Below are 25,252 nucleotides of genomic sequence, written 5' to 3' on the forward strand. Positions count from 1 at the left end.
TAGCTTTCAACATTCACTCTTGCAAAACTTTGTGTTCCGAATTTTTATCCTTTCCTTCCCTCCACCTCCTCCTCTAGACTGCAAGTAATCCAATACATGTTAAACATGTGTAATTTTTATGTACATATTTCTATATTTATCATGCTGCACAAGAAAAATCAGATCAAAAAGGAAAAAAAATGAGAAACCCCCCCAAAACCAAGGAAATAACAACAAAAAGGTGAAAATACTATGTTGTGACCCACACTCAGTCCCCACAGTCCTCTCTCTGGGTACAGATGGCTCTCTCCATCACAAGTCTATTGGAATTGACCTGAACCATCTCATTGTTGAAAAGAGCCACGGGCATCAGAATTGATCATTGTATAATCTTGTTGCTGTGTATTATGTTCTCTGGGTTCTACTCACTACACTTAGCATCAGTTCATGAAATCTATCCAAGCCCCTTTGTAATCATCTTGCTCATCATTTGTAATAGAACAATAACATTCCATAACATTCCTATACCATGACTTATTCAGCTTATTTACATACACATCCACTCAGTTTCCAGTTCCTTGCCACCACAAAAAGGACTGCTGTAAACATTTTTGCACATGTGGGTCCTTTTCTTGGATGTTATTTTTAATAGAGTCAAGAAGGTAGCTTTCAACCACAAATTTCTTGGCACACAGGAATTGTTTAATAAATGCTTTTTGAATGGTGGTAATATTTCTCTCTCTGTGATATTTCAGTTCTTCAGGAATCTGTTGTCTTATTGATGTGGGAACTGCCTCCACCAAAAGAAACTCCATCTTCTGTAATTTAGTAGATTTTCTTCTAGAATTGTTCTAAGACAAAAATCCGTGTCTCTTCAACCAATTTGGTGATGAGCTTTTCTGAATCTTGCTCAGCTGCTCCTTGGATAGCAGTCTTGTGGTCTATCCTGGGCCTGTCTGTACTTCAAGCCTTTCCTTGGTGCTCTTGGTATTCTACTGACATATTCTTGGAGAATGTAGGCAGAGGTTTTGAGTCAGAGGGTGCAAGCTCCAATTCTGAGTTCAATATAAGCTCTGTCTTATACTATCTGTATAATCTTAGATAAGTCACTTAACTTCTCTGGTTTGAGTTTCCTTATCTGTGAAATGAGGCAACTGGGTCAGTTCTCAAACTAAGGTAATGAGTTCCATGCTGCATAATGAGGCATGTCTGGACAAGAGAAGAAGTCATCTGGAATGCATACAATAATATATAACAAAAGGACATCACTCTTTGGAACATTATCCTACCAGTGACAAAAAAGAAAACAACAACTAGATGTTCTTTTTAGCTTTAGAGATTAAGTAACCTTGGGACAGTCCATTACCACTTCAAGCACTGGATATTTAGTTCTACAAATATCAAGAAGTTATAACAAAGGGAAAACATTATGCAAAGCACTCGAGATATAAATATGAATGATATGGTACCTGCCCTCAAAGGACTTATCATAGACTGAAGTGGATGTGATCTGTACATAAATATAAAATAGAGTGTGATTTGGCAAACTAGAGTCAATCGGTGTGCTTCAGGAACAATTAAAGAGTCTGTATAAACACTTTTAAATAGACTAGGGAATGAAGGATCATGAAATGAATTAATAAATGACAGAAAGAAAGTATTTATTAAGCTCTTACTAAGTGTAAAGCACTGTGCTAAGCACTGGGGGTACAAAGAGGAAAATGACAGTCTCTTTTGTGAAGAAGCTACATTTTAATGAGGGAGACAACACTGCTGAAAATCAGATGGAAGTCCCATGGTCCTAGGGATGCAGTAGTGAAACAAATGTTGATGCTTTATATTAATGGTAATGTTTGTGTTAATGTTGATGTCTATTCTTTAATGTAATTTGTAGAGATAAAATCATATAAGATTTTGCTGTTATATCATTTGACAATGTTAAGGACAAAAGTGGCAGGAATATTTTTGGGGCGGCTTTGTAATTGTGGTGATAGCATCCACAGGACTTCAGTCTGCATTAATATACAAAGGGAGGAGGCAACAGGACAAAACAGCATGGCCCAATGGAAAAGGGCAATGACCCTTGGGTCAGCAAACCTGAGTTAAATCTCAGCTCTATCTGTGTGTCTCAATTTCTTTAGCTAAAGGTTTTTTGATGGGGGGTACATTAGGAAAAGTATTTTGGTAGACAGTAAAGGATGGATTGGAAAAGGAAGTAAGTATATCAAGGAGACTAGTTTGTAGCCTGTTGCAATATTACAGGCAAGAGATGATGAGGGACTGAAGAAAGATAGTAATGTGAGTAACGAGTTTCACAGATACAAGAAATATTGTGGAAGTGAAAAAGAATTTGTATCTAATTGTATGTATTGGAAGAGGAATCAGTAAGAAATGACTGGGGTGACCAGAAGGATGATGGCTCCAACCCCAATAATGGGAAACTTGGAATCAGCATGAAAAGATTTATGAACATTTTGATTCTGATGCACCTGTAGAACATTCAAGTGGAAATTTCCTGCAAACAATTATAGACTGCTTTGAGTTTGGAGTTAGAGGACCTGTGTTCTAGTCTTGCTCTGGGTGATCTTGGGCAAGGTCCTTAACTTTTCCAGCCTTATTTTCCTCATCTATATAAGGAAAAGATTGATCCTTTCCTGTTCAAAATCTATGATAATATGAGGTGTATCAATAATGTTTAATGAGCTAGACTATATAAATTACTTTGAGAATCATACAATGCTAAGTAAATGCTAGCTAATATTATTGTTGTTGTTAAGTACATCGTACATACCTAACACTGGCAAGTGTTGTGGGAGGCACCAAAGAAACAAAAGCTATTATTCTTACAATGAGCTTACAATCCATTTGAGAAAATGAAATGACATATGATAAAAAAGCTGTGTGATCTCTCCTTTATGAACAATGCACTTCTTCCCTATCAATAGGATTAGGTACCTCTTTACATAAGTATCTAGATGACTGTGATTTCATCGGAGGCTGTTAAATGGTACAGTACATAGAACACAGCCAGAGGTCAGGAATATATGAGTTCGAATACAGCTTCAGAAAATTACTGATGGTATATCCTTGGGAAAGTCACCTCTGATTTCTCTCATTTTCCTCAATTTCAAAATGAGATGGAGAAGAAAATGGCAAATCACTTCAGTATCTTTGCCAATTCTGTGGTCCATTTGGGATCATGAAAAGTCATACATAACTGAATGATTAAAAACAATGATTTCATAGTTTGGAACACAACCCTTTCATAGCTTGTTGAAGCTATGTACTTTAAAATGTACTTTAAATATATACTTTACTCCACAAAGTCAAATAATCTTTGACAATAAAAAAAAACAAAACAAAAGCTGGATTTTAGATTTTCCACATACCTCTATAAGCTGCCCTACTATAAAAATAAGATTTGCTGTAAGAAACCAAACCATCTGTGAAAGTCCATATTTATTTTCTTCAAGATTATGTGCACATAGTCCTTTCTCATAAAGATTTTATGGATTTGAGAAAGTAAGAATATGGACCAATGGTTGCTGATGGTTTCTCACTTTTTTCCTTGGAAAAAGCAGTGTCCATTTTTCCCTCATTGAAATCTCTTGCAAATAGAGCCCTGAGAGCCTTTAAAACTGTCATTTTTAACTGTTCTTCCTGGTTCATCTATATAAGTCCTATTATTATTTCTTCACATGGTCTGTTGGATACTAAAAGGGCTTAGTCTATATGTGATGGTTCCATTTTCATGAAGGATCAGAATTAGAAACAATTTCAGATTGCTCTATTTGACTTTTGTTGTCCTGTTTGCATTTATAAATATCTTTGAAATTTCTAATTTATTGGGACGTCATGTAAAAATCTACCACCTTATTTGTTTGTCTCAATTTATTTTTTGCATTTTGTGAGACATTACTGGTCATGATCTGCCATTTTCCTCTATGATGTTTTGCAAATGATTCTGTACTTTACACTTGTGTTGATTAAGAGATTAAGTACTTATCGGCCTAGTTTGGTGGTTCCTTGGAGAGGAACCCCTTCATTGCACTAGTTGCTTTGCATCAGTTACACAAAGTCAAAGTTTTTACTTTTTATTAATTTCTCAACACTGGAGTAAGCAAAGGTTGGTTTGGAGCTATGGTAATCACAAGCAGTATCTTATTTACCTTTTATTTATTTCATCATATTGCTAATATGATATTGATTATGACAATGAGTTGAGTCCAAATGAAGACAAAGAACTAGTTCTAGCCCAATATCTATAACAAGCACTTTCCTCTCTGTGAAGACAAGAATTGTTTCTTTTTTGTTGTTGTTCAGTGTTCACCTTGTCTAGTGTTTTCCATCTCTCCTTAAAAAAATATTCCTCCTATAAAAGTATGATGCTTCAGACTAGCCTGAAAATGCATTGGCCTCTTTCAATTCTTGGTCCCGAAACATATTCTCCAACATGGTTTTCACCAGTGTTCCCAATACTCATCTTTTTCATTGAAACAACTAAGTATAAAGGCTTACGTTAATTAAATTTAGTGAATTTTGTCAGTTTTCCATGAGTTTCTCTAATTCTTCCTCCTCTTCACAAAATATTGGTTCACAAATTACAGTGACCTTCATGGTAGTTTATTTTGTAATATTTTTAAGAAAAGATGAGGAAGCGTCCCACAAAATATTTTTGTAGTTTTGAAGTAAGGGACAAAACTAATTCTTATACATTTCTCTATGAAGAACTTATGAGTTATTTTTTCCAATTTGTGGCAACCTCATTAGGCCTTCTGGTCTTACTTATAGGAAAAATGCCAATATGGAAGTCATTTACTTCATCTTGAGTCACCATCAGTCAAACTGACTCTGTCCTGCTACTAGACTATGATGACTTTGGAAGAGCCACTTTGTACAATTCTGCCATGTTTAAATCCAATTTATTCATGAATCAAAAAATACATACTAATAAAGGTAGATCATCTCAGGCTATGCTATTGGTCAATAAAGATTTCAGATTTAAAAGCAACAGTTAAATTAATGTATATAATTCTGCTCTCGCCTTACTTTTCCCCACTTTGCCATTGTCACTGTGGTTGCACAATGGTCTATTTTATACATTAGATCTTTCCATGGGGTTTCAACATGGCCACAAAGATTCAAAGGGTAATGGCCTACTCTTGGCTAATGAGCCTCTCTCTACTTAACTAGATTGGTCCTCAAACAGTAAGCATACAATTTATAAATGTGCCCATGATTCAATTATTTTTAGTTTGATAAAACCTGCTAATGGTTATACTTGACTCTCTTAGCCTTGGAGAGCCCAATGTTACCTCTAGCAGCCTACATTGCATGATATAATTACTCATATGCTTCTGTTCAGTGCTTTTTGTGATCATGGAATACATCTTTGGGACACTATTTAAAGTGTGTTCTGTAATTGGACTACTTGCCATCTAGGAGAAGGAGTGGGGGAAGGAGGGGAAATTGGAACACAGGGTTTTGCAAAGGTTAATACTGAAGAATTATCCATGCATATGTTTTGAAAAATAAAAAGCTTTAATAAAAAAGAGAAAAAAAATAAAGTGTGCTCTGTGACTATGAAGATCAGCATTTATATGGGGACCTCTCTCTTGATATTGATTGAATTAATGGCACAAAATTCTAATAAACTGAGTTAACTCTATGCTCTAAATGCCATCCCTAATGCTCTAAAAGAAGGATTGAAAATATTCCTAAAACCTAACATCATCCTGAGTATTATAAAAATGATAAAAGCCCATATAGGCTAGACTGGTCTATCTTTAAAGGATTAGAACTGTCCTCAAGATTTAGTTGTTCAAGGGGAAACAAGATAAATCAGTTTTGTGTACCTTTCAGGTCATGCAGACACAAAGGCCAGTCCATAAAGAGTCGGGGGCTCCTTGGGCTTCACACATGCCCCTTATAAGGCATACCCTCATGGCAATTAGTACACAGAGGTGATGCCCCCAAATGAATCAAAGCTTTATTGAATATCTTTTAATGCTACTGTAGAGTAAATCTCCTTTTGCTGACTTCTAGACTGTTGTGTCTCATTTTGTTTCAGTTTTGAACCTGAAGCGCAAGTAACATGGGGTCTAGAACATGGGGTAATCTTATCCATCTATAGCAGGATAAATCTGTTTTAGGAGTCTCCTTTCAAAAGTAAACTGTCCAACAGCTCAATCTCTCATCGAGATGAAGAAATAAGTAAAACAAATTATCTTGAATCACTCATCAATATTATTCTGCTCCTGCTGCAAATTACTGCTGTTGCCCCAGAAACATCATTGTATACTGGGTTATCTAAATACCAGGCAGTTTAGTTTCATTTTGCAAGAAAAGAAGAGAGAAAAAAAGAAAGATGTGAAAGTAAAAATTGACATTCACAAATTTTCAGCCCCTAGGGAAGTGCTCTTCAAGGAACTTGGTATTAAAAGCAATGTTTTTAAGTCACAAGCACTGCTTGCCTTCGAAAGGGAAGAGCTGTGAGCAATCTTTCCTTTACTGGTAAATCGTGACTATGGTTCTGCCATGTCTAAACTACTCTCAGGAGACAGTGTTGCTAGGCAAAAAGCTTCCAAATGTAGTTTGCATGTAAAATACAAGTGCACAGCCTCTCAAAGAGAAGCACCTTACATCAACATTTGCTAATCTGTAAGGGCAAATCATAGCTACCTATATTCTATAATGCTCTAAAAATTTAACCTGGGGTAAAAGGAATCCCAAGGGGTCAGTGAATAGATTTCAGTGGGTACATGTTATTAATAATAAAAATATTATTCTGGGGAGTCCAAAGGTTTTTCCTTCAATTATTTAAAAATATTATTCTGAAGAGTTCAAAGGTTTTTCCTTCAATTATTTAAAAATATTATTCTGAGGAGTCCGTAGGAAGATGTCAAAAGGTACCATGAAACATGCAAGAAAGATTAAGAACCCCTACTCGAACGTGTTTATGTTCAACATTGTTTTTGGATGGAAAAAAACAATCACAGAAGACCAGCAACTGGTGTTACATGACATATGAGCTACTTGCATCATCTGAATGAAATTTTCATTACAACAACAGCTCGTTGACTAAGCAGGTTAATATTTGACTCGTTCTTTATTTAATTAGCTGATTGTTAGAACTATTCATTTTTCTAATTGGGACCCCAGGGCACTAGGATCATTATGACATTTGCCTAATATATTGTATAAGCTCTTCAGACCAGGAATGTTGCAGCCAAAAGCATCCTTGTTCTCTCTGGAGGTCTGAATACCACATCTGTTCGTGCTGTGTATTTGCATTACAGAAATGCACTGACACCAGTCGTATAACACATACAGGTAACATCAAAGCAAGAAAACCTCCTTATCCTGGGAAACCCACTAGCATCCGTCCCCAAAGAAACAGCATGGTCTATAAAACTCATGGTGAAAATGAGATTTTTCTTAAAGCCTAAAAATTATCCTCCCATCTTCCTGGAGCCTGGAGGCTTTCTTTTTCATTCATTTATTGATATTTTGATTTGATTTTTCCTTAAAATATTTACAAGGTTCCTGAAAATTGGGAAGCTTTAAACATATGAATGCTAGGATTATCAGAGTGGTGCTGTGTGACCCTGGGCAAGTCACTTAACCCTGTTGGCCTCAGTTTCCTTACCTGTAAAATGAACTGGAGAAGAAAATGTCAAACTACTCCAGTGTCTTTGCCAAGAAAATTCCAAATGGAGTCAGACATGACTGAAAATGACTGAATAATAAGAACAATGGAAAGAGTGCCAGATTTGGAATCGGGGAAACCTGGGTTCAAATTCTACCTTTCACTACTTCGGTGACTCTGGATAAGTCACTTCATTTCTAAGTCCTCCCAACTGTAAAATAAGGAGAATGGATATGGAGGCTACTAGGAAGTCTTCCAGCTCTCTGTCTACACAATCTCCTGTAGCAGCAATGAACATCCTTATAGACAAGTCCAGGGTATCTTTTTTTTTTTTTTAAAGGAGAGGGGTCAATCTATCATTATGAAAAATTATATGCATGTTCTCTGAATTCCTTTAAATTCTCCAATGTTAGAAGAAATAGTTTGGTATATTTAGTCAATAGCACTTATTTGTCTAAATATTTTGGAGATACCCTGCTTCCCAGAGCTAACACCTAGCAAACAGGCTGAATCCTGAGTCTGGCATAATAATAATCCTTTGTGCTCTGGATGACCTCATCCTTTGGTAAAAGGGTATTGCTTGAATCAGCAAGCAATTAGGGATTTAGCTCTCTTTATTTCACAGAGCTGTCCATCACATGTTCACAGTCCCTGTTCTTTGTCACTGACAGGAACTGTATTCCTGTTCCTATCATAGATCTCTGTTTTTTTTGCCCCATAGAATGGCTACAATCTCCCAAAACTTGAGGCAATGACTGTTCCTTTAGGACTAAAGAACACCTGTATTGTTCCTAGGAGATACTAATTAACCCAGGATCTAAGAATGATTGTGTTGTGGGCTAAGGCTTTTCATGTATATGAGTGATCCCAGCTTTAGCTGCACTAAGTCCACCTTCTTAGGAAGGGAGGCTTTCATTTGCAAATGTCATTTTCTTCACTCTGAATATTAATTAAATTAATTAAAAAGAGGCCGTTCTGGTCTGGTTGACATATTAAGTGCTTACTATGTGCCAAGAACTGAGCTAAGTACTGGGGATATAAATACAAACAAAAAGAAAGATCAGTCTTGATTTAAAGGAGCTTATAATCAAATGGGGAAGATAACACAAAAAAGTGGGGGAGAAAAGGGGGAAAAGGTGTCAGACATGGGGACATTCTGAACAAGTCTGAAGTAGTGCTGCATGGTGAGAAATGAAGAGATGGATGACTCTCATTATGGTGGGTTGGGAAGGAGCTGTCCATCCAATCAGAGACTGGGGCAGCAGAGGATGTGAATTCTTGGGCTGATGTGATTTTTCTGGAGGAAGATGGTGTCTGGAGGAATGCAGCAGGAGTGCTAGGGTGGAAAGCAAGCAGGATTTGGAATCTGAGAACATGAGTATGAATCCTATCTTTTTCATTTACTTCCTGGGTGACCTTTGTCAGCCCATAATTTTTCTGAGCCTCAGCTGTTTTATCTTAAAATGAAGGTGTTGAACTAGATGATCTCTAGGGAACTTTCTAACTCTAAATTTATGATTCTATGGTTATCTACAGACAGCTCTATGGGGATAAGGAAGATGAGAGAGTTTACAAATTCTATGATAAAATTTCTTTTAAAGCAGCTAGATGGCACAGGGAATAGAGTGCTGATCCTGAAATCAAGAGGATCTGAGTTTAAATCTGATCTCAGACACTCAGATACATACTATGTGCCCTAGGCAAATCACTTAATCCCAATTACCTTGCCAACTCTTACACACATAAAACAAACAAGGATACCTGGAGAAACTTTGCTTGTGAACATAAAAGATAGAATTCATCACAAAAAGCTAATTTAACTAAACCTTTTATTCTTCTAATATAAAGCAAAATAGAAATGATTAAAAATAAAGGAACTCAGGTGCATGATCTTGTTGTCTTCATTTCCTAATGACAGAGAAAACTGAGAGATCAAATGTATTAGTTTCAGATGGTATGGAATCATTTTACTTCCTGAAAATCTTTAAATGTGAAATAAACCAAATCAACACGGATGGTTTACATGTGGTCCTGTTTGTAGTCAAAAGGACAGACTAAATGTACTTCAGAGATTCTTATAGATCCTATAACCTTAAACTACAAAGGAGGTAGTCAATAAAAACTTGAGGATTCCTTGCTTATTTTGAAGACACAGGCTTATTTCAATAATTTGTGCTTCATAATGGCAGAAGGTATTTTGTTTATCTTAGTATTTTAGGTATCTAGCACAGTGTCTCTGTCACATAAAGTACTCAATAAATAATTGCTAAATTGGATTAAACCTGGATCTATTCTTAAGTGTATAAATATAGGTTATTCACACAAAACATATATATAATAGACAAAGGGAAATGCATGATTAAATTTGATTTTTGCTGTTATTTTTGCTAAATTAATCATGCAAATTAATGCTAATACAAAGCTTATCCATGCTATGATAATCACAGGACAGTTAACAAAGAATGAAAACCATAATTATGAACAACAATGATGATGATGATAATGCAATGACTACTACTACTTCTATTATTATTATTATTATTATTATTACTCCAACCATAAAAACTAGTTCTGAAATACAAAAACTTAGTTTAGGATTAATTCTCAGACACACATGGAGAAAAAAAAGTGATTTGTTGTTCTTTGATGTTTTCTTATCTTTTCTTTTGTAAAATAAGTTTTATTATTGCTTTTTGAAACAAAGTCCTTTATGTTTATTAAGCCCTCGTAATAAAGAAAAACAAGCAAAATCTTGGCTTAGCTTCTACAGACATAGCTCATAAGGATATTCTTAGTGCTCTTTTGTAAGGTATTTTCATCATGTTTGTTTTTTAATACTCCACTTTATAAACAAAGCTATATATTTATTTTTCTGAGAAAAAAATGGATTATAGGGGACATAGCAATTAGCCTCAAAGTATGGAAAATCTGAGTTCAAATTTCTCCTTGGACAAATGCTAGCTGTGTGACCCTGAGTAAGCCATGGAACCTCTCAGTGCTACAGAAAACTCTAAATTATAGATAATCAGAACTGGTAAAATTTCTTCAGTGGGAATAACCTGTATCAATTTTTTCTTATTAAGGTTTTAGGCAATAAGCATTTCTGTGCTTAATGGCAAATATTCTGAGATCCAAATGTACCCTCAATATTTTTGTTGATCCATGACTTGGAAGCAAGGCAAAGTTAGCAGCACTACTTCTTGAACACATCTAATGCTTTACATTGAATATGATATAAAGCAGGTCTTGGCAAATATATGCCTGAGGGCCAAATGCAGTTCATTGCAGGCTTTTATACAAAAGCTAAGAATGATTTTCTACATTTTTAATGCTATAAAACTTTATTTACAAATGTAAAAATAACCCTATTCCTAGCTCCTGGAGGTAATACAGAACTAGCTGTGGTTTGCCAACTCCAGATGAAAAGCATAAAACACCGCTTTAGTATAATAACATCATAATGCCAGTGATGGGAATAATTTTAGCAGAATCTCAGAACTGAAATTCAATTCATGTTATCTAGGCCAACCTGGCCCCAAACAGGAATCTATTCTCCAATATTCCTGGTAAATGGCTATATTATGTTTGAAGACCTTTAATTAATGGGGAAACCCATACTACATTTCTTCAAAAACTTGAAGAAAATTATTGTACTTTCATGAAGAAGAAGAAGCCAAATATATCTCTTCAAGCCACAGATCTGAAACTCTTTTTTCAAGACAAAATTCTGACTGCTATGAACACCAGCAGTAAAAATGCGGGGTTCTTGGGTCCATATCTGGGATACCACACAGGATCAGTAGTTTCCATAAGTAAACTGAATACAGATCTTTTTATTAAAATTATCATTATAATTGTAAAATATACATTGGGTTTGAGGAGGGGAATGGCAGGGGAAGAGAAGAGAAGGAAAGGCGTCATTCCTGCTGTCTTTGATTTGTTTCTGCACAGTTTAAACTATGTTCTAGTTAAATTAAATCTATGCTCTATAAAATCTATGGTTTGGGCCAGGCATAGTGGCGCATTCCTAAAGTCCATGCAAGTTAGCGTATGTGTGGGAGAATGGAGGCTCCTTGATTGATTAAGTCAGGAATGGAGGAACTATGTTGCCCAGTCCAGATCAGAAAAGGAGCAGATCAAAGCTTCCACGCTAATCAGCTGTGGAGTTAGATTTATAAGCAGTCATTGCACTTCCAGACTAGAGGAGATAGAGAAATTAGTTTCAAAAATAAACAAAAAATAAAAACCTATGGTTTGCTATCCACTGCCACACTGAAAATCCCTCCTTTTTGATGTTCTCTTTTTAAGGTTATTAATGACCACAAAATATGCTTTGGACAATTTTCTTCTAGATACATATGCTTATGTTTTCTCCCAAGTGAACCTGACATCAAATTACCCAGTCTAGTTTCTAACTGGAGAGCTACTTTTCCAATACTTCTGACCTCTAATCTAGTTTTGTAGCACCTTCAAGTTTCATTAATGTCCTTATGTTCCCTGTTTCAGAAAGCAAAAATTGCATCCTTCACACCAACTCTTGGACTTTTTATTAATCTATGCTTCCCCTTTATTAGATTCTTATTCTATTTTTCACTAATACTTGATCTACTTTACTTCATATAGTTGTGAAGAAAGAGCTACATAAAGTTTAAAGTACCATATATAATCACTACTATATATAGTATAATGTAATATAATATGTTCACTACTATAAGTTATATAATCACTACCATAAGTTTGTAATTTCCCTTCCCTATTGCCAAGATAGCATTCCCAAGATAGCATTTTTCTCCTTTTATTCAAAAATATAGAAATGGTATGATCTTTAGCTTACTTATTCTCACAATATTGAGGGTATAAACCATCTTATATTCTCTTTTAAATTAAAATCTAAAAGTCAGTCTTCCCTGGACTCAATTTCTTCATATATCAAGTGAAGAAGCTAGACTATGTGACTTTTGGAGGCATGTCAACATGCCTTCACCTCAACATCCCTGTATCTTTCCAAATACTCCTTTTGCTGGTTATTGCATATATGTATGCCAAATTAGAATGAAAGCACTTGAGGTCAGATTGCTTTTGTATTATTTGTGTTTATTATGGTGTCTGGTACACACTAAGCAATTAGTAAATGCTCTTTGCATTCATTCTAGCTCTTGATTTATGATTCAAAGTTCCTGTTTCATAGATTAAAATGTTAGTCTGCAATAATACTTCACTTCTGTCTGGACTTAAGGTTTACAAAATGTTTTATGTGCATCAGATCTCATTTGGTTCTCACAAGACTATCACTATCCCCATTTTACAAATAAGGAGACTGAAATTTAGCAAACTTAAATATTTTCCCTGGGTCACATAATTAGTAAATGGGTGAGTCAGGATTCTCTCCCTTTCCTAGCCCACTTTTAGGCACCTCTCATCAAAAAGATTTCCCAGATTTTTACCAACTTTCCTCCAAAAATTTCTTGCCATATGTTTATGGGACTGTTTTCATTTTACAAAACATTTATTGTCTTTTTTTGTCTTCTACAATAAAATTCAAATTACTAACCTCATTTTTAAAAACTCTATTTAGTAACCATTCTTTGCTATTTATCATTTCATGAATGCAGTCCAAATATTCCTCTATCTATTTACATAACTTTGTTTTCTTTAACACTCAGACCTTTGATTTAAAAAGACTTTTTTTGGTTATTGGATCTTACTGCCCTTGGGATCCAAATGTCTTCTATGAACTACTCAGCCTTAGCATGCCATTAGTATTTAGGAAATAATGACATTTAGCTAATTACAAGAAAAGACAGTATTACAAACACAGTACCCTGGCCATTATCTTCCTAAAAAGCAGTCGGCACTTACCCATCACCTACCAGCTAAACAGGACCAGCTGTATCATGGCCAGTCTCCTTGGTGAGAATAGCTGGATGGCTCAGGAAAGAAGCTAAGAGGCCGGCCACCTTGAGAAATCTCACATTTTAGGCATAAGATATGGTTGGCATCCCGATTCCCCTGACAAAGTCTGCAAAATGTTCCTATAAAATACTGCCATGGTGCATGAAAAATCTGCCTATGAGCAGACACTATGACGAACCTGGATGAGGAAATTGAGCAGAGACACATTTGAAGCCTGAACCAAATCTTTGAGCAGATGGAGCTAGGAAAAAGCAAAGGGCACTCTGGTGACTAAATTTTTAGTCTTCCCAAATCAGGAAAAATGGAACTGAGAGGGATCTCAAGGTTATCTGGCTAAAACTCTCATCATAATAAAAGTATTTTAATTGCCCAAGCCAAACTCTTTGGAAAAATGAAAGTGCCTGTGAATGCATTTTGCCAGATACAGTTGCTGAGAGGGCCCAAGTAGGTAAGGTTTATATAAAAGCCTTACTTCTCTCTTAAAGGATGACAGTAGTTTGGCCCTGGTCATGCTCAAAGTATGTGTTCAAGTTGAGAATGCCTCGTTCTAAATTACCTCTTGAAACAGCCTCTGGATACTTTCATGATCAAGAATAAAATTAAATCAACTGAGCCCTTAATGAGGTCTGCCCTTCAGCTTGGCAGTGGATGACTCAGTCAGACTTCCAGGGCTGAGAACCTTAGGTTTCCATGCTCATCTCTCACCAGCATTTTTCTTTAGCCCTGACCTGGGTTGCTTAAAAAACAAAATAAAAAAAAAAAACAAAAAACCAAAAAACAACTTCTCTTTTCCTCATTTTCACATTCACAGTCCAAATTCAATTGGCCTTATTTGATGCTATCTCAGCTCAGACACTGACTGGGATATCTTTCAAATTGCTGACCAAGTCAGAGAAACTTTAATTATTCATTTCCTTATCATATTCTTTGGCTGAGTTTATTCCTAATTAGCCTGTGGTTTCATTTATAACAGGAGAAGAAAGACACCTGTTTCTACCACCACTTAAAATGTTGTTTTCTAGTTCATTTATTTGTGGGTGTATATAATAAGGAGCAACCTCATATAGTGGGAGAGAAGGCTGACTGTGGTGTCCAGGAGTCTTGATTGAAGTCCTTCCTCTAACATGCTATGTTTGTGATTATGGGAAAATCACTTATCCTTGAAGCCTTGGGCAACTCCATAATACTGTACATATATTGAATTTAACATATTTAACATGTATTGGACTACCTGCCACTAGAAGAGGGGGTGGGGGAAGGAGGGGAAAAGTTGGAACAGAAGGTTTTGCAAGGGTCAGTGTTGAAAAATTACCCATGTATATGTTTTGTAAATAAAAAGATATAATTTAAAAAAAAACAAGAAAAAAAAGAACATAAATACTGAAGAAATCGCAGGTCTGGACCTCTCCCCTTGCTCTTTAGCTGGGAAAAAAATAAAACAAAAACTCCAATCTCTTTTATCTCTTTGTTTCAACCCTGGTTATGAAAACTGTTGAGGTAAATGGAGGATAGGCCAGACCCTATTTCTTCTCCAAGAAGCTGATCTTTGTTAAGGGTCATTTATGTGAGGGTTTTCCTTTTCTCCATGCTATCCTCCTGCTGTGGGATGTGTTTTCCAGCTTTTGTTACGTGTTGGAAAACTGAAGTTTTTCTTCTTCCCCTTGTTAACAGTGACTCTCAACCTGTCATGGGCTGTGAAATGTGAGGTTTCAAGACTTAGACATGGAAGAAGGAGGATATACACTCTTCTGCAAGATTCGGCAGAAGTTCCATATAGACTGCAAGTCCATGATGGAATGAGGGGCTTGGGTGGGAATTGAAGGGGTGGAGGAGAGAGCGAGGTGATGAAGGAAAAGAAAGCATCTCATTAGGTGGACACTGAAGCCTACTTGACAGATGGACAAGATATATCTGGGACTGGATTTTTTTTTTTCAATCTACCACATTCTTTCACTGAATTGATAAGCCCTCCTTTGTCTCAAGATTCATCAGTAAGCATTAAGAGTTATCAAGCAGTTATCCTATTTTAAATAGGATATCAAATAAGCCTTTCTATACCATGAGGGGACTAGATACCGTAGAAAACCAGAGTTTGAATTCTTATTTAGATATTAACTAACTGTTTGGTCATGGGCATGACAACATGTACACTCTCAGACTCAGTTTCCTTATCTGTAAAACAGGCTTAATAATTGCATCCACTTTACAAGGCTGTTGTGAGGAGCAAATGAGATAACATATGTCATATGATGTATCTTCTGTAAACCTTAAAACACAGTAGAAATGTTAGCTTTTGAATATTACAGATGGATCTAAAAATAAGATGCCCTGACGTAAATCTGTATTTAAGAAAAAAAACTGTAAAATGCATTTAAGTGAAGAATTAAGTAATTAAAGCATGTGATGCAGAGTCCAAATATTATTCTTAAAGTAAGAAATTTCTGTTTAAAAATTCAGGTTGGTACAGCATTCATACATTCGGAGGAGGAAAGTAGACTGCCTCTTCCTCAACAATTTTTACTTGGGATAGTGCAGAATGACAAGCTGAGGGAGCCAGGGGCCAGACACCATTTGTCAGTGACAGCTGTTTAGACAGTTGGGGAGAGCCAAGCCTTGCCTCCTTCTAACTCCCTTGCCAGCCTTTGTAGCTGACCTTTTCTATCGCCTATGACTGGCAGACTCTGGGAATGACCTCCAAAGTTAGAAATTTCAGAGTCACTTTTGACTCATCATTCTCCCAGTCCTCCAGACTTCCAAACTGTTGCCTAAATCCAAAGCCTTTCACTGCTCAACACATCTGAAATCCATCTACATTCTCCCTCTTCCAGCCAAAGAGGTGAAGGATCATCTTTATTTTTCTTTCAGCCCCATTTTCAATGATGTCAAGAGGGACTGTTCTTCATATTTGAATCCCTAGTACCTAAAATAGTGCCTAGTGTATAGTAGGTACTTTAAAAATGCTTGTTGGATGCGTTTTTGATTTCCTTCACAAGCTAATTGTACAATATTTCAGAGCCTGATTCTTTTTGTACAGCAAAATAATGCTTTGGTCATGTATACTTATTGTGTATCTAAGTTCTATTTTAATATATTTAACATCTACTGGTCATCCTGCCATCTAGGGGAGGGGGTGGGGGGGGTAAGAGGTGAAAAATTGGAACAAGAGGTTTGGCAATTGTTAATGCTGTAAAGTTACCCATGTATATATCCTGTAAATAAAAGGCTATTAAATAAAAAAAAAATGCTTGTTGGGTGATTGCTTGCTGTCAAAAAATCATAAACTATTTTTGACTGTCAGATTTGACTATCAGAATTGGTTGGTTCTTTAAAATTTATCTAGTCCAAGACTCACCCAGATTAATACTAGTTAGTAGCTGATCTATATGAGAACACAAGTTTCTTGTCTAATATGCTATCTATTTACACTTATTGTCTCTGATTTGCCCCTATCTTCAAAGCAATATCATGTTTTGGGCTTTTTGACAACACTAAATATCCCTCACACTTGATCCTAAGATCCATTGGATGTTCATTTTCCTGGTTTCCTTCTTCTTGGTAGTTTCTTTGACTATTCTTTTAATCCTATGTTGGGGTATTACATTTCCAGCGGTATGGCTGGAAAGAATTATTTAGATAGAGGTTATCTAGTCAAACTATTCTTTTCTTTCATTTTAAAGATGAGGAAACTGAGGCCCACAGAAATCAGATACCCAAGATTGTATAGATTGTAATCATCAGAGTTAGGATTTGAATCCAAGTCTATAAACTCCACAGTCACACCCTTTCCACTGCATCTATCACAATGTGTTTTAAGTCAAGGATAGCCTTCCTAAACTAACATCTTTAACACTCACCATCCTTTCCATTATTCATATAGTTCTTAAGGTTCAAGAAGACCCCTTCTAGGTAATTGGAAAAGGGGAGGTATTTTGCCCACTAAAGTGGAATTCCCCCTTAATTCTCTGCCCTGCCAAGGGCACTTATCCCTTTGCTTATGTAAGTACAGAAAGTACTACAGAGTAGGGTGGGTATAGAAAGCATTGAATTAGGAGTCAGGAGATCTGCAGCCTAATCTTGGCTCCCAAACTTTGTGAGGTTTAGGCAAATAGCATCCTGTAGCCAGTTTTCTTCTTTGAAATGGGGATAATGATATTATCGATTTTTGTGAGCATCTAATGAGATAATGTAATATATCTAATGAGATATCTGTACCTTGAAAAAATGCTACACAGATATAGAATATTATAGTTAAGATCAACATAATAATATCTGTGCATAATTGGGCAAATTAATGAAAGGAAAGAGAGATAAAGGGAATCTAAAAGATTGCTATTTTCTCATTTTCTGAAGAGTATTGTCTGGGAGTATAGTCATATACTTGGGATTAACTCAAAAGATTACCTTCAACTACCTCTGCCTCCCTTGGTTTGTAGGCTGTATATTCAACAAACATTTAATAATTTATCAAGTACAGAAGAGGTGTTCTTGGAATTGGAAATGGAAGAAAAAAAAGATAGAAACTGTTCTATCCTCAATGAGCTTTATATTCTATTAGAGTGGGGGTATCAATATAAATAAATAGAGAATTAAATGCAAAACATACAATACAATTTCTGTTGAGGGGGACTTATAATTCGAGGTCAGTAATCAATTAATAAATATTTATTAAGTGTCTATTAAATGCCAGGCAAAAGATTGGACTTAGTATAGGATATGGCACTTGAGCTAACTATTAGATGATTAAATTAGATGATTTCTAAGGTGCTATATTTGGTAACCAGAAAGACAAGGTCAGGTTCTACACACGCGTTAATAGCACAAAATTTAACTAGGGGTCAAACCATGGGCCTATTATGACTCAAGAAACCTGCACAGTGTGCATCAAAAGCATACACACACACTGAGAGCTATGGCTGTTGGTCCTCCATTTGAATATAACATTGGGTCTCATCATCTGACTCTGTTTCTCCTTTTCAAAAGTTCAGTGTGGACCACTTGTGTAATCAATTATGTAAACCATGACTTAAGCCTCTCACATCTAAGAGCCATGAATCTAAGAGCAAAACATTTAAGACATAAAAACAATGTAATGAAGAGAAAATAAAGCAGTAGACTCATAGTTTGCTTGTCTGTGTAAAGTTTAAAAGGAATATAACTTTCACCATTGAGAATCCTTTAATCTAGTGGATGAAACATAAAAATAAATTACTATAACATAGATATGATAAAGTATAGAAAAGGTCCACATGGAAATCTATGAAAAAACGAAAGAATGGAAGATCCCTACTAGCTGGGGAGTGGGGTGGGAGGCCAAGGAAGATTTTACAGAGAAGCTAGACCCTAATTAAGCCTGGAAGAAAAGGAAGCATTTAAATAATGAAGATGTATAAGTTCGTGCAACATCCATTTCAGACATAAGCCATAACATTAATCAATCAACAAACATTAATTAAACACCTAGGCACCACTTTATAACATGAACCAAGGCATGGAGATACATAGAGAAGGCAGAATGAGAACAAAGGGTAGGGAGTAATCCATTTTGGCTAGAATTTAAACAATCAAGTGGTGGGAGTGAAAGAAGGGTACACTAGTTGTGGAGGCCTCTGGTGACCAGAATGAAGTTTTCAGAGAATAATCAAAGTTGTGTTCTTTTCAAGCATGGGTAATTATTATAAAAAGAGTCAATAAAGTATTAGCCTGAATAAAGGCTAAAATGAACATATAAGATACAGATACTTTTAAAATATGATAACAATTGTTTATAGGCAATTTGGGGGTCTTACTAACTCTTCCATCTCATTCAACCCCATAATCAATCAGTTTTCAACTCTTGTTGATTGTGTTTACAAAACATACCCTTCTCTCTATTCATAAAACTGTTGCTTTAATTCAATCATCTATTGCCTCTCAATTGGACTATTATAATAGCTTCTGACTTGGTCTACATGTTTCCATTCTCTCTCTAACCTATCTATCACATAGCTTCCAAAATCATTTCTCAAAGCATAGATCTGACACATCATTTTTCGGCTCTAACAACTTCAGTGGCTTCTTATTGCCTCTTTAAACACCCTAGCATTTACAATCCTTTTTATTCTGACTTTAGCCTTTTTTTCTAGATATAGTCCACTTTCCTCTCCTTCTTACCAGCTCTTTCCCAATCAAATTGGCCATGACATTTCACTTCCTGCACTTAGGGAATACACCCTCTTCCCATCTTGGGAATCTTTAACTTCCAATAAGTCTCCCTTCTGATCCCATCTTCTCATCCTCTTACCTGTAAGTGGCTTTTTCCTTCTGTTTCCAGCATAATGCCTCAGAAAGATTAGATAATAAATGGTTGTTGACTGGTCTGTTTTCTATTATGTCCCCTTTAGTAGAATTTAATTCCCTTAAGGCCAGAGATTGCTCTTTTCTTTGCATCTCTAGCACCTAGGATAGTACCTTTCACAAAGTAGGTGGGTCAGATTCCTGTGCCAAAGGGCTTCATAGAAGAATTAAATAAACTAGTTAGTCCTTGAGAAGAAAACAGACTCTTTTATTTGATAACTAAAGGGGAAAGCTATATACCTTAGAAAGAGACACCCAAGGGAATGGGCAGCAAAGGCAATAAGAAGGGGTATACAGTAGCCCCTAGACTCTGCTTTATACTGGGTCACAAACTAACTTCCTCAAACTGCAGCCAGGATACTCCTATGTTTAAGGCAGAACTGGGAAGACATAGATAAGTAATGGAACCAAAGTGCCTTGAGTACAATGCTTTTCTGGACAAGGAAGGAAGACACAATGCTCTGGATCTCCTGGGTCCACGCTCCAAGGCAGCTGCAGAAGCTCCATAATTAGCTCAGCCTAGGAGCTAATAGCAATATTGGATCCAGTGTTGAAGTTCCTTTTATAAGAAGGGAAAAGGTCTGGAGAGTATGATTGGGTTCTCTCTTCTGAGTTCACAGGCTAATCAGAAAGGACACAATTTGTAGCCTGGAACATTTCAAGAAGAGATGTTTGCGAATACTGTGTGTGATAGGGAGCACTGGGAAGAGAGATTTGGGGAAGAGCAAGGTTAACAGAGAAGGGACAGGACAGAATTAAGTGGGTAGATGGAAGGAAGGGATATAACTGAGAAATAGGAGTCTGGAGGATATGGAAAGGTAAACCCGAAATTGCCCAGAACTCAATTATAAGGCTGTCCCATCAGAAATATTTATTGAATTAATTGAATAACACCTAAAGTTCTTTAGGATTCTAGAAAGCATTTTATTCCTACGTAAAAGTAATTTTTAAAAGGCCATTAAGCATTCTGTTTATAATCCAGTATCTATTATTAATGTATTTGATAAACTCTTCATGGTATGTACTGGGACCAGAGATTTCATTTGCATAAGGACCTCCTAGATGAAGGAACTTCCTCCCTCCAGGCAGCTTGTCTTAAAGAGCTGTCCTGAATACTGAGAGATTAATGACTCACCTGAGATAATTCACCCAGTCTGTGCTAAAGGTAAGACTTGAACCCAAATCTTCCTGGCTTTGATGCCAGCTCCCTATCCTCTCTACCACCCTGCTTCTCCACAATTCTCTCACACAGCAGAAAACTCTTTATTTGATAGATAAAGAAAATGAATCTTTGAGAGTTAGTGGAAAAAGACTGTAAAGATCACCACACTCAGCTTCTTTATTTACAATGAGAAAAATAGAACTAGAAAGACCTGGAGGAGAGCACTTGACTGCACATCAAGAGGTTCCTGTTTTATATTTGGATGGCCCCTCAAAAAAAAAAAAAAAAAAGAGAAAGAAAGACTCAATGTGAAGAGCTAATAGCTGAGATGTAGCAGTTACTCCATTTATTCATTCCCCCAAAGCTACATAAATTGATTATCATCCACATATGTGGTATATGTGTATGTGTATGCATAGCATGGGGTAAGTCTGATGGAGGAGGTCATCTATCAGAAAGTCAGATCCCAAATGCTTAATATTACAGCAATAGCACCATTGATGTAGGACTTGAAGGATTTTGAAGTGATTTACACTTCCTGTCTCCTCCCTGCATCCCAATGACACAATCTGTATTGACTCCTGGCTCCTCCCCAAACTCAGTTAATCATCTCAGGCCTCAGTTTCCCTAGCAATCCTTTTTTTTCTCTCCCCCAAATCTCTTTTCTCCCCAGTTCTGACCAATTACACAATACCATCTCTAACCTCTTCCCCCTCGAAATCCTACAATACTTTTCATTTCTCTGTGCTTAAATCCATTTAGAACCCCATTTTTATATACTTACTCAGCAGCACTACAAAGGAGGCAAGATCAGAGAGTTTCCAGCAAAAGATTATTTTTTAGCACCAGAAATCAAGCATAGTGTCACAGAAGAATTGAGCGGTGATAGCCACACTTGCGAACAGAAATCCACATAAATTATTTCTGCTCTTTAGGCTTGATTGAATATGACAACTCCTATTTCTATTGACCCAAAGAATCACAGGGCACCTCCTGTGCCCTGTTGTCAGGGATAGTAATCCACATGCTTCCAGGGAAATCCCTTTTCTGCAGGAAGAATGCCTCTCTTAAGCCCCTTGCTGCCTACAAGGCTGTGATCACGAAGCCTGGTGAACCCATCCAGAGGCAATCTCAGTAAGAGTCAGTTACCACTGGGTGGCCCTTTTTCTAGCAATTAAAACAGTAAACCTCAAGTTCCTTCCTGTCCACAATGCTCTGCTATCTACTGTGCAAACTGAATCAGGAAGGAAATTGATAATCTTAGAAAAACATCAGTGACAGGCTCACATAGACATGTCTATTCAGCCATGGTATACCAGTTAGAGCAAAACTGTTCTCCCCCTTCCAATCCCTTGTTTACATAGAGTCCAATGAAATGGAAACAAAATAAAGAATTTGCAGGTCTGGCTTTTTTCTACTGTTTGAATATTTGATGGACACCTGGCCACTCTGTACCTGGATGTCTTATCCCATACCCCACCCTCCCTATAGCTAATAATAGCTTTTATGTAACATTTACATAAGACTTTAAGGTTTATAATGCACTTTTTATATTAATGAATTCAATCCTCACAATAGCTCTGTGACATTAGTAATCCACATTCATAATTCCTGATTTTACAGAAAATGGAAAACATTAAGTGACTTGCCTATGGTCCCAGATCCCAGAAGTATTCAAATTCCCCTAATTCTGATCAAGTAATATAGTGCAGCAGAAATTCAGGATTCAGATTCATGACTTCCTGAATCCAAGCCCTGATTGTCAGTTGAGCCATCTAGCTGTCATATCATCAGGAAAATCTGACACTTACTTGGGACCTTCCTTTGCTGTTGGAATAGAACTGGATTTTTCCATGATAGGTTTTAAGAGTTCCCCTCTCTTTTAAGCCAGCCTTAGAAGGGTCCTACAATAGAAACTTTGTATGTTTTAAAACCATCATGTTCAGCTTAGTGTAGGGAGTTACATTCTATCACCACCGGTACCAGTCCTACTGCCAATCAGCAGCACCACCAGGATGATGACTGTGGTCAGTCTGTGGTGACGAAGAAGCTGAAGAAGATGATGATGATGTCTACAACTACTATTAATAGTACTAGAAAATAGGGACTGTGTTTGATTTCACTGGTCTAGGGAGCCCCTTCTACCAATGCAGATTAGTGCGTTCTCGGTAGCTCACGATCTTGGAGAACTACCCAAAGCACAAAGAGATCAGAGCTATTAGGAGTCAATTTTCTTGCCCATATGGTGTTTTTTACTCAGTAGAATGTAAGTCTTTTAAGCATAGGTAAAGCTGGGTGAGGGGGCACAATAAATCTGAGCTCAAATCCAGCCTCAGACACTTACTAGCTGTGGGATTCTGGACAGGGCACTTAAACTCCATCTACTTTGGTTTCCTCAATTGTAAAATGAAGATCATTGTGTGGACTAGGTAAGATAATATTTGTAAAGCACTTAACACGGTGCTTGGTACATAGCAAATACTTGACAAATATTTACTTGTTAACTGAAGTATCTGGTAAAGTCAAGATCTGAACTCAGGTTTTCTAATTCCCTGTGCAGCATTCTTTCTACGTCACTATACTGCTTTATCAGAATGTGAACTCCTGGAGGGCAGGGAGTAGTTTCACCCTTTTTTTTTGCATCCCTTATGCATACAGTAAGTGCTAGGTAAATGCTTGCTGACTGACTCCCATGAGAGGCTTGCCAGGAGTCAGAGATTACAAGGATGTTCATCAATGCCAGCAGAGAAGAAAATGATACCCTCTCACCTAACATCAGTGTATGAAACCATATAACAGTATAGGAACTATTAAATACTGCAATAATAATTAGCCTTTATACATAGTGATTTAAGTTTTTTGTTTTTTTTTAAGAACTTTACATATGGTATCACATTCGATGCATACAACAACCCTGTAAGGTAGGTGTTATTGTTATACCCATTTTATAAATGAGATTTGCACACAGAACAATGCACATATATACATTTAGAAAAATGTAGCACAATGTGCACATGCAATGCAATATCCATGCCTGGATGCATAGATACACCTACCCCCCATTTCACACTTAAAAATCAAAGTGGACACAAACCTAACATTCCCCATAGGGAATTTATTGGAGAAATATATAACGCTCTGTTACCTCTCTCATTTTTATTTGAATTTTCAGCCTTCCTTTCTGCTAATGGAAGTTCCAGCATTATCAGAAGGTTAGGAAAAGATTTTCTGCAGGACAGAGGAGCCTGCCCAACCCATATGACATCACATTGCCTCAGGAGCCACGTCTAGGACTCTAAATAAAGTCAGACCTGGTCATGATCCCCAGCACTGCATCCCTCTGAGTATTTTTTCAATCTGTCCCTTTATTCACAACTACATATGGCAGCTGAGGTCAGAAACAGGATTTTGCATTACATATGTCCTGGAAACAGTTGGCAGCTGCCAGTCAGACAAGACTTAAGCTGTTTACCAATTATTAAGCCTGTAGAGTACAAATGGGGGAGGAGGAGAAGGGAGCCCATGCCCACATCAAGTGATCTCAGTTGCCTTAACTGGGCATTAAATAATCATTTGGCCTGGAACATATTTTTTTGCCACGGCGGAGTGAACCCATACATATAAATACTTTTCTAAAACATTTGTTGGGTTGATCTAATTTTGTGGCGGATATAAAATACACATGCTTACACATATACACACACATTTACACACTTTTTTCCCCTTCTCTAAACCCTGATTTGGGGAGGGAAAGGATGATAGATGTAGGCAAAGAAAACTCCAATATCAAATGTAGAAATCAACATATTTATAGAGGAATGCTATAATAATATGATATAATAAGACAATTAGGGGGAAAGGAAAAGAACTTATATGTTCTAAAATGTTTAGAGTGGCCATCTTTCTCTTGGCAAAGAACTAGAAATTTCAGGGATGTCCATCAATTGGAGAATAGATAAACAAGTTGTGGTATATGAAAGTCATGGAATACAATTGTACTAGAAGAAATGATGAGCTCAATGATCTTAGAAGAACATTCAAGGACTTATGTGAAATTATGAAGAACAAAATGAGCAGAACCAAGAGAATGTTGTCTATGGTAACCTCAATGCTGAATTAAGAATAATCTTGAGTGAATAAGTTATTTTAATTAACTTTAAAGAACATAAGAAGAAAGATGCTATCTGCATTCAGAGAAAGAACTGATAAACAGAAGT

The sequence above is a fragment of the Sarcophilus harrisii genome, chromosome 5 (genome assembly GCF_902635505.1).
Source record: "Sarcophilus harrisii chromosome 5, mSarHar1.11, whole genome shotgun sequence".
Classification (NCBI taxonomy): Eukaryota; Metazoa; Chordata; class Mammalia; order Dasyuromorphia; family Dasyuridae; genus Sarcophilus; species Sarcophilus harrisii.